The sequence below is a fragment of the Rhinolophus sinicus genome, chromosome 11, assembly GCF_057876585.1.
Source record: "Rhinolophus sinicus isolate RSI-liver-muscle chromosome 11, RSI-T2T, whole genome shotgun sequence".
NCBI classification, from domain to species: Eukaryota; Metazoa; Chordata; class Mammalia; order Chiroptera; family Rhinolophidae; genus Rhinolophus; species Rhinolophus sinicus.
Window position 1 is genome coordinate 16170773 of NC_142511.1, and position 13768 is coordinate 16184540.

The 13768-nt window shown below is 40.6% G+C and overlaps 1 long non-coding RNA gene across 12 annotated transcripts in view; it reads left to right on the top strand.

The window, feature by feature from the left end:
• Window positions 1-13768, top strand: part of LOC109450593 (uncharacterized) — a 209605-nt gene that overhangs the window by 97726 nt on the left and 98111 nt on the right. The gene's annotated exons all lie outside the window — the stretch shown is intronic.

The following is a 13768-nucleotide window of genomic DNA, read 5'->3' on the forward strand; positions in this document are numbered from 1 at the left end:
TAAACCATTTCATTTTTATCCATTGAGATCTTAAAGATTGTGAGGTTTAGAGATTTATCTTTGTAATCTAGGCCTATGTGACATTACTTAACTAAAAGTCTTGAGTGAGGCATCTGAGAAGCTCAGGCCAAACAAAACCCAGCCTAGAGACTTGGATGACATTGCAGCCCGTCCAACCCATCGATAAATCCTTGAAGCTTTAACCCTGCCCTCCTCCTCCCCCCAATTTACAATTCCCTCTCTTTGAGAAGGATGGTGGAATTACTTTGCACTGAAATTAATGGTATACAGAGCTACCTTCTCATCTGACTAATGCTAATTCATCTCCATCCCTGGCCATTCGCTACCTATTAGAAATATCCTGACAGCCTGCATCTCATTACCGTTGCAGCAGGTCCAGCTCCCAAGAATAACCTTCTAAGGAGGATGAAATGTACGCCAGTACATCTAATACCAGGACATTCACATTCATATTTTTAGCAGCATATATCAGTTAGCCCAACCTTTAGTGTACTGTATGTACTTTTAATAATCTCCATAAAAGCCTGAATTTCCAATCCCTAGGCTCAAGCTGACAGTGTAAATAAAATCACCCAAATCCACAGGGTAAGGGAAATGAAAATGACAAGGATTAAAATTTGGTCAAACCTCTTTCTTTTTAAAAATTCTGCTTCCCTTCCAATTGGATCACGACCCTCTGTGTGCTCAGCTTAAGACCAGACGGTATGCTTTCACTTTTATTCCTCTCTGCAGCAGGCTTACAGTATTTAGTGAGAGTCTGTAAAGAATGTGTGCTGGGTAGAGAGTTAATACCATAATCCCCCATCGTTGGGGTCAAATGCTGAATAGCGCAAAAGAATTAGAAAACATGTTACATACAATGGCAGGAGAAAATACATCAGCATGCTGCTCTGTGCACACCAGCATTCATCACCCACAAGCAATGGCCATGAGGTAAGAGAGGGTATAAAAAGATGTGTACTTGAAGTCTAGTGTGTGCACAGAGGCAGTGATGGAAGTCTTGAGCACGAGTCTTAATACGCATACACTCTGGGAGTTATTTGTCACCATTTTTAATTGCTTCGTTCCAAGTACCTGCTTGGATTTAGTTCCTAAGTAACACATTTAGCCACTAAATTGTTTCACAGGATTGAACCTTGAGCTATCTCTTTTCACTCTTCAGCAGTGGGTGTGAATATTGTTCTCAAAGTGCTGTAATACATCTGCCTCTGGAGAATTCTCTTAACGAACAAGTAGAAATTTGAGGCACCGCCGGCAAAAAGGGTTGAACAGCCACCTTCCATTGTATCTTGAGAAAGTCAACCGAACTCCCCTGGAGTAAGATTACAGGCAAATAAATAACTTTGTGTGGAAATTCTATAAAAAGGTGTGTGTGTGTGTGTGTGTGTGTGTGTGTGTGTGTAAATGGTTTTTGACTATAAAATGACAAGCTGAATCTATTTATTTTTATTTAATTTTTTTTATTCATTAACATTTGATTTTATTTTTCTATTTTTAAAACAATTTTATTCCCAGCCCCCCACCCTTCCCCTTTGGCAATCATCAGCTTGTTCTCTATATCTGTGTGTCTGTTTCTATTTTGTTTTGTTTATTCTTTTGCTTTGTTATTTTAAAATTCTACATATAAGTGAAATCATATGGTATTTGTCTTTCGCTGTCTTATTTCACTTAGCATAATGCCCTCTAGATCCATCCATGATGTCTGAAACAGCAAGATTTCATTCTTTTTTATTGCTGACTAATATTCCATTGCATAAATTTATTTTAAACAATATCCTTCAGAGTAGTAACTATTATAGATTAGCATTTAAAATTTTCTATTTATTTTAAATTTACATGTAGTAAAATTCCCTGCTTGGTGTAGAGTTCTATAGTTTTGACAAATGCAGAGTTGTGTAAGCACTACCACAATCAAGATATAGAGCATTCCAGCACCCTCAATGATCCCTTTTGCTGTGTCTTTATAGTCAAACCTTTCACCCCCAAACCCTGAAAATCTTAAATCTTTCTGGATATGATTTTACATATGTATAACTTGCACAATTATCAGAACGATGACTTGAAATCATATTTTATTTGTATATATAACAACAAAATAACGAAACAACATCATCCGTACATTTTAAACAAGGTTTTATATATACATATACTTTTATATCCATAGATAACTAGAAAGCCAGCTTTCTCTGGTCATAAAAGAATTATTTATTGCTCAATAAATTCAGTGAGGGCAGGCACAGTAATCTAACCCGCTATTGTATCAACGTGAACAAAGTGCTTATTGAATTGAATATTGAATTGAATATTGACCCACAGATAGAGAAATGATTTTAACTCAAAATTTTAAAAGCTCATGACAACTCTAACTAGAGATGTGACACTCCCAATGTTGTAATTGTACCTTAAAGTAGCCAAGAAAGAGAGGTGAGGTAATAGGAAGAGAAAACATACATATGCACAAGTGTGTGAGATTACATCAGTAATTCCCTAGCCCACTGGATTAGTGGTAGAAATTGACTTGTTTTTGCCCATGACCAATGCTTTGTATGTATATGACTAAATGATTGAAAGCTAAGGGCCTTAAAGAGAAAAGTATTAGGAAAATTATTAATTAGGGTTTATAATTATGTTTATGAGGATTTTTTTTTTTTACTTAAATAAGACACCAGAATTTATATGAAAATGTTGAGTAAGGTTGTCTTCTAAGCAGGAAGTATAAGACGTGTTATGCGTAATTCAGCATATCATCTCTTCCCTATAGGGCATATTGAGTAAATTACTAAAGAAATCTTATTTCAAGCAAATAAATCATTATTGTTTAAAACAAATATTACTATGTTCTTAATTGCATACAGGATCTTATCGACATTTCTGTTAACCCATTTCAACTGCTCAGTCTCCTTTATTGGCTACTGTTCCTCTACCTGACATTCCTTTCTTCATACTTCACTCATTTTCATGGAAGATCATTTATACCCAATTTGATAGACTCCCAATCTACATCTCCAACCCAGGTTTCCCTCGTGATTAGAGACACATATTTCCAGCTTCCTACTCAATGTCTCTCCCTGGATATTCCACAAGTCCAAACGTAAATGATCTAAAATGGAACTCAATAATCTGTCAAACCAAATGGAACCTTAGAATTTCCCCTATGCTTATAGTTCTATTAGCTCATATCTCATTTCCTGTTTCTTTCAGTGGCGTGAAAGCAATGAGCATGTGTCTTTTCCCTCATGCCTGGCACAGTGCCTGGCATCTGGTAGGCATTTATTAATACTTGTGGAAGAAATTAGTGCCCGTGACTCTCATATGCATATAAACGGGTTTATTTCTACCCCAAGCCCCAATGTTTATGAATGGTTTTTTAAATGGATGAGTAGTTCTGATACATAAATATAAGCCTTCATCCCCACACCAACCACCAACTACCACACCTACATAATGTCTGGAGATCGAATAATTTCTGCTTTAGGTAGCAGGGAAACTAATTCCTCCATTTAGGTTTTTTCTATTATTTTTTTTCTCGTGTGAAATCACTTCTTTTTTGTTCAACATTATAACATAAGCATTTTCCTATGTCTTAAAAAAGTCCCAGATATTATTTCCACTGATTCAATAACACTGTCTCAGAAAGAAGTCCTTGCTTTGCACCAGAAGTTCAGTTTGAAACATCAGAAGGACCTCATATAGCATCTACTCCTATTCAGCCGTCTACACACTACAGCAATACTTCTCAAAGTGTGGTCCCTGGGTCACCAGCAGCACTGGTATGCAGGAACTTGTTAGAAATGAAAATCCTTAGGCTCCAGCCCACACCTACTGAATCAGAAACTCTGGTGTGGGGCCCAACAATCTGTGCTTTAACAAGCTCCCCAGGGGATTTCAATATACAAAAAGTTTGAGAACCGCTGTCGTACACTTTCCAGTGAAAGGTCTACCTGCTGTGTGGAATCTTCCTGAACTCACTCTTTTTCTACCCACCCTAGGTTAGGTCCCTCATCAGTTCCACATCATAGTCATATTAAGAAAAGCCTTCTGCATTTGACAAAGACATCTTAGAACGGGGCCTGGTTTCTTGATGAACATAAACAATAAATATACGTATCATATGAACAGTAGATTTTAACTTAGTTTTAGCAACAGAAATTTTCTTCAAATGAAATATGCAGAAGGCAGAAGTCCTGCACGTACACACTCATGTGCACGCAAGACACACAAAGAGACAGAGAGACAGAGAGAGACAGAGAGAGACAGAGACAGAGAGACAGAGAGAGATTGGAGAGGCTGTTGGGAAATTTATTTAGCACCTCTGGGCCACATTTTTCTTATCTGAAAATGATAAGTAATCTGTAATTTCCCTTCCAGTTGGAAGTTTGCTTTCTTTTTTATTGTTTAGCTTCTGATAGACAGAGATCTGGGCTGATCTGAAAGTTCTCCCTTCCTTGGAGACACAGGAAGAAATGTTGGCTTTGCCATTTGCGGGTGCTCTGTCTTCTCCTTCAGTATTGACTTAGTTAGAAGCATTAATGAATAAACAAGACCAGGCTGCCATCATTCTGAGTGCCAATAAAGAGAAGGAACTCTTCCACTAGAGTCACATGAACATCGAACAGATTTTCAACCCCAGCATTTGACTGGGAATGTGGGCTGAGGATGTGGGGATATGTATCATGAGTGTTATTTTCACACTCCCTCCTGCAGTGATCTCTGTGCTTCCACCTTCTCTTCTCTCTGACCCCCTCTTGCTCTCTCCTGCTTCCTCTCTTTCTGTTTCCAGTTCCCCTGAGGCCACATCTTACAGACAACTCTCAGCCTCCTGGTGGCTATCAGAGTTAAGGTGGGAGATGAGCCCGGGGTTGGAACTACGGTATCCCATTGCTATAGACTGAACATTTGTATCCCCGCAAAATTCTTATGTTAAAACCTAATGTCCAATGTGATGGTGTTTGGAGGTGAGGCCTTTGGGGGGTGATTATGCATGTGGGTGGAGCCCTCATGAATGGGATTAGTGCCCTTGTAAACGAGGCTCCAGAGAGATCCCTTCTGCCATATATGGACACAATGAGAAGGTGGCCATCGATGAACCAGGAAGCCAGCTCTCACCGGACACCAAATCTGCCAGTGCTTTGATCTTGGACTTCCAGCCTCTAGAATTGTGAGAAATAAATTTCTGTTGTTTATAAGCCATCCAGTCTATGGTATTGTGTAGCCAGAACAGACCAAAACACCTATATTATATAATGTGTGTGTGTGGGGGGGGTGGGGGTAGTAGATCAATGGGGTAAGGTGGGCGTGATCTTGTACTCGTGTAACTTTGCTCCACGTTAAGTCTCCTAGGACACCGTCTGGAAAGAAGGTCCTTCTGGCATTGGCTTAGCAAAAGGAAAGGGACTAATTCTCTGAGATGCAGAGAACTTGCTCTATTAGTCATTACCTGGTGTGTCAGAGGTATTGACAGAAATACCAGAAGCACTTTAAATAAATTTGTGGACCCCAAATGGTCTGACAGGGTAAGCATAGTGATAAAAATCTACGTTTAGCTTACATTTTACATTAGACTATACTACTTATGCACATACAATTATTTTTTAATGGGATTTTGAAAAAGTAACATATATACAGAGGGTGCCAAAAAATATGCATTTTAAGAAAGGAAAACTGTATTAAAGTTGTAATACTTGATATAGATACCGATAACAAAAGATGAATACAAGTCACGTTTGACTTCTGTAATTACAAGAGGTGCTCAAAGTGGTTACCATCAGCGTCCAGATTGTGGCGAACTAGTGCTTGAGCAATGTTGACCAAAGTGTCCACTTGTCTACATTTTTTTGGGCAGATATATATCTGTGTTTTTGTTTGTTTTGATCATATGGAAAACTAAAGTCCTAGACTGCTTGGTTTGGACAGCTGGCAGCCTTTTCCATCCCCTTTTCCTCTCTCTCCTGTATTTTTAGTGTCCACCAAGCTTTAGTCCCCTTTCCTTCCGCATGTCAATGGGTGGAAATTTCATCTGCCTTTTGCCTTTGTGTTCCCCTTTCATCCCTTGGTCTGCTTCTCTTTTTCTCTTAGCCAAGCTCATTGAGATAAGAATTAGCACTTAGGGTCTATAATGGTGTCCCTGCTTTCTTCCTTATGATTACTCAGGAGCTTCCACTGGCTCTGGCTTCTACTGCCCCTCTGTCCCAGAAGCCCCACTCGAATGAAACTGCTCTCGCTAAGTCACCCATCTCAGTCGTTATGACATTTGACCTCCCTAAGAAAAACTGATCATTTCCTTCGTGAGTCTCTTCCCTCCTTCACAGTCCAGTACCCGACTCTCTCCTAGTTTGCCTTGTAGTTCATTAATTCCTTCTTCCCAGCCTTTTCTAGCCCTCCAAATATAAGTCCTTTGCAGGAGGTTCTGAGTTTGCCTTCTGTTTTTCTATGTTATTTACTCCTCCTGTGCATAAACATCCATACCCAGATTCAACCCTCACCTACATGCTGACAGTTTCCAAACCTAGACCTTCAGCCAGACTTACCTCTCATGGGCACCAGACGTATTTGTTTTAGGATGTCTCCATGAATAGGTATCTCAAAATTAGGTCTGTTAACCAATTAAAATTATTACTTTACCTTTTAAACTCTGCTCCACTTGATTGATGAATGTTGTCATCCAGCCACCCAAGTGAGAAACTCAGATACATCCTAGACTTGACTCAGTCAATCAAATCCTCCTAATACTACATTTGATATTGCTCTCCAGTCTCTCCACCAACTGTCATCACTGTCGCCTATGTTTTAGTTCAGGTTGTACTCACTTTTCATCTATGCAGGTGCTTTCAGGGATCCCTGTCTTCAGTCACCCATACCTCCAAATCACCTTCAACCTCATTCTCTAGGTGATCTTTCTAGAACAGTGTTGTCCAGTATAGTAGCCACTACCCACATATAGCTATTGAAGTTTAAATTAATTAAAATTAAATAAAATTTAAAATTCAGTTCCTCCGTCACCCTAACCATATGTTAAGTACTCAATAGCCCATGTGTTAGGTACCTACCTACTCAACAGTGCAGATGGAGGGAGTTTTTATCCATCATTGCATAAGTTTCTATTGGCTAGTGTTCTAGAACATAATCATGTTATATGCTTGCTTGCTTCCCTAATGATTTCCCCACATACTGCCAATTAAACTCCAAATTCCTTAGATTGACATGGAAGATCCTGTCTCCGTTCTACTCTCTTTGTCATTGTTCCCTCCACTTGAACCGTGTGTTTCAGTCATGTCAACCTACGGCCCCAGGTCCCCATGCCTCTGTGCTTTGGGTTATGTGTTTCATTTCCTCCACTTAGAAGGACTGCCACCCTTTGTCCCTTTAGAACGCCTGTATGGTTTTCAAACTCAGCTCAAGCATCATTCCCTCTGGGAAGCTTTTCCTTGCTTTTCTAGGCAGCGTTTAGAGTCAGATTTGTTTTTTGTGTTTTGTCTTTTTTTTTTATTAATAATTTCCCCTGGCAGCTTATACCGCTATGACACTCATTAAAAAAAAAAAAATCTATTGATTCACTGTGGAAGGCTGAATAATAACCCCCTACCACCCCCAGACATCTGTGTACTCATCTCCAAAACTTGTGAATATGTTACCTTACATGGAAAAGAAACTTCACATATGTGATTGAGTTAAAGATTTTGAAATGGGGAGATTATCTTAAATTATCCAGGTGGGGCCAACAATATAATCACAAAGGTCCTTATAAGAGGGATGTAGGATTGTCAAAGTCAAATATATATATATATATAGAATAAGGATATGGGTCAATGGAAGGAGAGTTTGGAGTGATGTGCTTTGAAGATGGAGGAAAGGGTCACAGCCAAGGAATACGGGTGGCCTCTAGAAGCTGGAAGAGACAAGGAAACAGATTTTTTTCCTGGTACCTTGAGAAGGAATGCAGCCCTGTTGACCAATTTTGGACTTCTGATTTCCAGAACTATAATAACTTGTGTTGTTTTAAACCACTAAGTTTGTGGTAATTTGGTACAGCAGCCATAGGAAACCAATACATTTACTCTTTCATCAAGCCATCCATTCATTTGTGGCACATGTCAGTTGATGTAAATGTACTGAGCACATGCTTTGTACCAGACTTAGTATTATATGCTAAGAATACAAAAATGAATGAGACCTAATTATTGTTGGGAGAGGTATGATAAAGGAAAGAGAGAAAGCAGGAGTCCAGGAAACTTGGAATTGTAAAGGTACTGAGGGGCCTTATGCTGCTGTCTGAAGTTGAGGCTGTTTTCTGTAGATAATGTGGAGCCATCGGAGGTCTTTGTATTATTAGTTCATAACCAGATCTTTGGCTGCCCTAGTGTGGAAATGGATTGATGCTGGAGGCAGGGAGACACATTAAGCTGTTGCATTTTTTGGGGGTGAGAAGTGATGAAGGCCAGAACCATGGGAGGGGAGTAAGGAGGTAGGTCTGGTAATATTGGGGTGATATTTCGGAGGTAGAATTGATGGGATTTTGTGATCAAAATTTTGTGTTAGATACTGTGCATGTGAGGGCAGAATCCAAGATGACTCCGCTCCAAGATGACTCTGAGAACGGATGACTCTAAGCTCAGTGCCTGGCACACAGTGGATAAGAAACAATTGTCTTGAATTGAATTGTGTGGCAAGAAGACAATGGAGTAGATCATCACTGGGAGAGAAAGATGATGCCAGTGAATCTGAATAGTGGAGGAAAATAAATAGAAGAATAAGAGTGTGTGTGTGAGAGAGAGAGAGCGCAGGGTGCTGAGAAAAGTGGATGTGAAACATGTGCCCTGTTCCCCTGTATGATTTTTTTCTGCTCATTTTAAGCTTTTGCTCTTTAAGCTTGAGCCACATTCAGAGAACGAATTTAGAAAACCGTATAATCACCTCGAAGATGCCAGGTTTCTCTCCATGGCACGTTTAGCGACTGTTTTGATCTGAAACAGTTTGGAGTGGGGTGGGGAGGGAGAACAAGTGGTTTGGGTTGATTTTAGGTTCGTTTGCTGTGTCATTCTGGAATGAGGGGAGTGCCTCTCTTTTCTCCCTCTACCCAGCCACCTCTGCTGTGGGCTCGCCTGATGTCTAAATCTGGGCGTGGAATGTGCTCTGGGACTGTGTGGGTTATGGTGGCCTCCCTTTGCCCAACACCCTCAGCAGTAGCCACATGGGGGTGAGTGTTTGCTGTAGTGGAAGGACCCCTGGGATCTCTGCTCCTCAAAGTGGGATCCTGGTTCCACACACCTATGGGAGAATTTATGCACAATTATTTAGCAAAGGCCCTGAAGCCCTTGTTTCCCACCAACCTTGCTCTGAGGCATATTAACTGTGTTCTCCAGACAGCAGAATAGGGTCCGTGGCAGGTGGACACGTCTCTTCTTGGATTTGTGTTTACGCAGCACATTTTTCAACAACTGCTAATTGTGACTTTGTAGACTGAGTGAGGTAAGGGAAAAAGTCTTAGGGTCTCATGAGTTTGGGAAATTCTGTGTTAAACAAATGTACTTAAATCTTAGGGCTTCCCAGAAAATTTACCCTACAGATATGCCCTGTGGATGTCTGTGAGAGGGGTAGAGTTTCCTGAACATATTTGACTCCAGAGCACTATAAGCATTGTGTGGAAAAGCGTTCCAGGCACCAGAGTCTGGACAGTGTTGTCCTACTAATGGAGGGGGTGTCCAGGGTGTTCTTATACGCCTGGCATACTCAGCAGGAGGCCGTAATGAGGACATTTAGCCATCATCCATCTTCACAACATCTCCAACGGGCATGAATCACTAAAGAGACACTGAAATGGTAATGGGACCAATCTTTTTGTTCTGACACTTTCAGTTTGAATTTGAACTCATTTTGCTGATGAGCCAGGATACAGTTATAAATCAGGGCCACTTCTATTATCATTCCATATCTTATCACATTTGGAGTTTCATTTCCTCCCCCCCACCCCCCACATAGCTTCTTATAATAAAACAATTCATTTGGGTTTCCTTCTTAAAAATTGTTTTAAGAATACTGTCAAAACACTAGGTCATTTTCTTTAGATACTGGAGCATAGTACTATAGTATCTGGTTATATATTCTGTGTCTCTTAATCCCCTGTGAATACAAATACACAGTATTTTACAGTTTTCAGGGATCGTTCCCGTCTATAATCTTATTTGATCTTCAAGACAGCATTAGAAGGATGAGATGATGAAAACCCATTGTCTTAGTCTGTTTAGGCTGTTATAATAAAGTCCCACAGACTGAGTGCCTTATAAACAGCAGATATTTATTGCTCAAAGGTCTGGAGGCTGGAAGTCCGGGATCGGGGTGCAGGCCTGGTGAAGTTCTGGTGACGGCCTTCTTCCAGGTTGCAGACTGCCAATTTCTTATTATATACTCATGGTGGAAGGGGCAAGGGAGCTCCCTGGAATCCCTTTTATAAGAGCACTAATCTGATACATAAGGGCTTCCCTGTCATGACCTAAGCACCTCCCAAAGACCCCACCTTCGAATACCATCACATTGGGCATTAGGTTTCAACATATAAACTCTGAGGGGACACTAACATTCAGTCTACAGCACCCATTTTATAGAAAAGTGAAACAAATAACAAATTTGGATGCCTAATTTGTGCCAGGTATTTGGCTAAATGTTTTTCATATATGAGCTCTTTTAAAGCTCCTCTCAACTTTGTATATTAGGACATGTTATTCTCACGATAGAAATGAGGAACTTGAGGCTATGAAAGTGAAGTAACTTGCCCAAGGCCATATAACTTATAAAACAGTAAGACCTGATGTTTAAACTCATGTCTACTTAACCCCCAAATCCATTCTCCCTCCACGATGGCACCCTTAAAGAGAAAACTGAGACAAAGGGCCACTAAATATTCACCCAAGTTGGGGAAAGTGCTGGGATTAGGACCTAAGTCTAGTCCAAGGGCTTCTCTTCCACATCCTTTTGTCAGGTCACTGGAAGACGTTCACGAGAATAGGTAATGACCTGTGAAATATCACTGAGAGCAGCAATGTTAACAACTGTGTAAGAGCGATGGAAAAAGCAGTGGCTCCAAGGCTCCGAGCCCTCGAGTCCTCAGTGAGGCATTGCACAGGTGATTCTGGCTTGCTGAGAAAAATGCCACACAAACTTCATTTTCTTTTGTCCCATAGGTAAGGGACTGGGACGATTTAAGGAGTTTTGGCTCTTCTCACCTCTTTTTTCATGACCAAAAGGAAAAAAGAGCAAATACTACCCACCTCTAGCGATACCTACTGTTCCCACTAATGCGATGAATGTGATTCCATAATACCGACCTTCTAGGGGTGAATACCTATGCTTGTGTTATGGGGACAGCTGTGGAGGTGAGGAGGGCCATTTTCTCAGAGCCTGCAGTCTAAATGGAGAGGTGGGTGTGAGAAGTACTAGTGAAGAGACACAAACTGTCAGGAAAGCAAGAGGAAAGCACTTACGGAGATTAAGAGGGAGCCCTGGGCATTTAGCACGCAATGTTCACCGTAATCACTCAGAACAATTACTAGTGGCATCTGGCTTGCAGTTACCATGTACTTAGTTCATCAGGGACATTTACTGGGCAGTCCCTAAAACACTGCAAAAGTAAGGCAAATTTTTATTGCCACTTTCCCAAAGCACACAGGCATCTTCATGCACTCCTTAAAACTAGGTTGGAACAAAACCCCCGTTAACTGCGGTTTTACTTTCTTCAGTTTCAGTTATCCACAGTCAACTGCGGTCTGAAAATATTAAATGGAAAATTCCAGAAATGAACAATTCATAAGTTTTAAATAAGTGCGCCGTTCTAAGTCACATAATGAAACCTCGCGCTTCTGGCTCCATCCTGCCCCAAACGTGAACCATCCCTTTGTCCAGAGTCTCCACGCTGTAGACGCCACCCACCTCTTAGTCACTTAGCCTGTTACTCACTTAGTATCACTGTGCTTGTGTTTGAGCAACCCTTATTTTACTTAACAATGGCCTCAAACGGCAAGAGTAGTGATGCTGGCAATTCAGATATGCCCAAGAAAAGCCATAAAGTGCTCCCTTTAAATGAAAAGGGTAAGTTCTTAACTTAATAAATAAAGAAAAAAATCATATGCTGAGATTGCTAAAATCTATGGTAAGAATGAATCTTCTTTCTGTGAAATTGTGAAGGGAAAAGAAATTCCTGCTAGTTTGCTGAGGACGAGGGACACACACACACACACACACACACACAGAGAACATTCACAGAACTTTTATTACAGTATATAGTTGTTTTATTTTATTACTAGTCATTGTTAATCTCTTACTGAGTCTAGTTTATAAAATAAACTTTATCATAGAAATGCATGGTATGTATCGGGAAAAAAACATAGTATACGTAGGGTTTGGTATTACCTGCAGTTTCAGGCATCCACGGGGGGCCTTGGAACACATCCTCCGCAGATAAGGGGGACTGCTGTATGACTCTATCTCCTGGTTCTACCCTGATTGCTCCTTGACCCACACAAGACAGGAGCGTGAAGTGAAAGAGGAGTGCTGTGGTCTTCTTTGCTAAGTTCCAGCCTTTCTCTTGGGGGCTGGGAGTGGCTGCATTCATCTTCTGCTGTTTCCCAACTGTCCGTTCCCCTCTCTCTAATGAGTAGTGGGCAGAGTCTGTGTTTAGAGCCTGTGCAGGTTTACGACTTGTGGGCATGATGTGGGAAATCATTCTGATTCTTTTCTTGCTCATTCAGGCTCTGAGTATTGGGCAGAAGGAGAATAGTCCAAAGGGGAAATCTAATGAATGAGCAAAGGCTGGAGTCACAGTAGCAGAATTTTTCCAACTTCTTTCAGATTATTTTATTATTCACATATTAGTTTCTTCAGCTATTGAATGAGGATCTATAGGTCAGGCCTTCTGTGATTAATAAAAGCTTTGAGGATAAAGAGAGAAGTGGGGAAATGGGTTTGCAGGCTTCTCACAGTTAAAAAAAAGGCACTTTATCAAATCTGAGGCAGTTACAGCCTCTTGGGTTAAAAATTCCGATGGGCTCATTCACATTGGCCACGCTATGTGTGCCGGTGCCCAATAATTTTCCCTCTTGGACATTTAGGCTTCCAGATCGTTAGGCTGGGAGAAGCAAGTACTTCCCTTAGGAAATACAGAGTTACTACACCACTGTTCTCCCAACCCCGCCATAGACTCAGGGAATCTCTGAGAATCTCTGGAAGAGACTTTAAAAGCTATTTAGTTCAGCTGTCAGTATATTCACTCGATAAGCAGACAAGTGGGAATATAAAGTAAAAGTGCAGTTAATTCCCAATTATTTGGATGTAGAATGTCCATAGACATAGAGTGAAAGATTTGTGTATTTGGAGACAACAATCGGGTCTTTTCTTATCTGTTCCTTCTCCAAGCGAAACAACCACAAATCATTTCAGTGTTCCTTAGAGGACTGATTTCAAACTCTGAAACGACATACATGGAAGCCATCTTCATCTAAGTAGGTGGAGGCTGCCCTCATTTTCATTCCAGAAACTTTTGGCTAGTCCCCATTCAGAAGGGATTGACTGAATTTGAAATCGGATGACAGAGGAATTACTCTCCCTGAGATTAGTCTTCTGCTAACATCTCAGTACCAAGAGACTCTGCTAACTGCTATTGCCTTAATGACTAGCAATCACTGCACAATCACGGAAATGAATTAAATTATTAATTTCAATAGCACCCCATGGTGCATTTATAAATTCCACCATCTGGGGA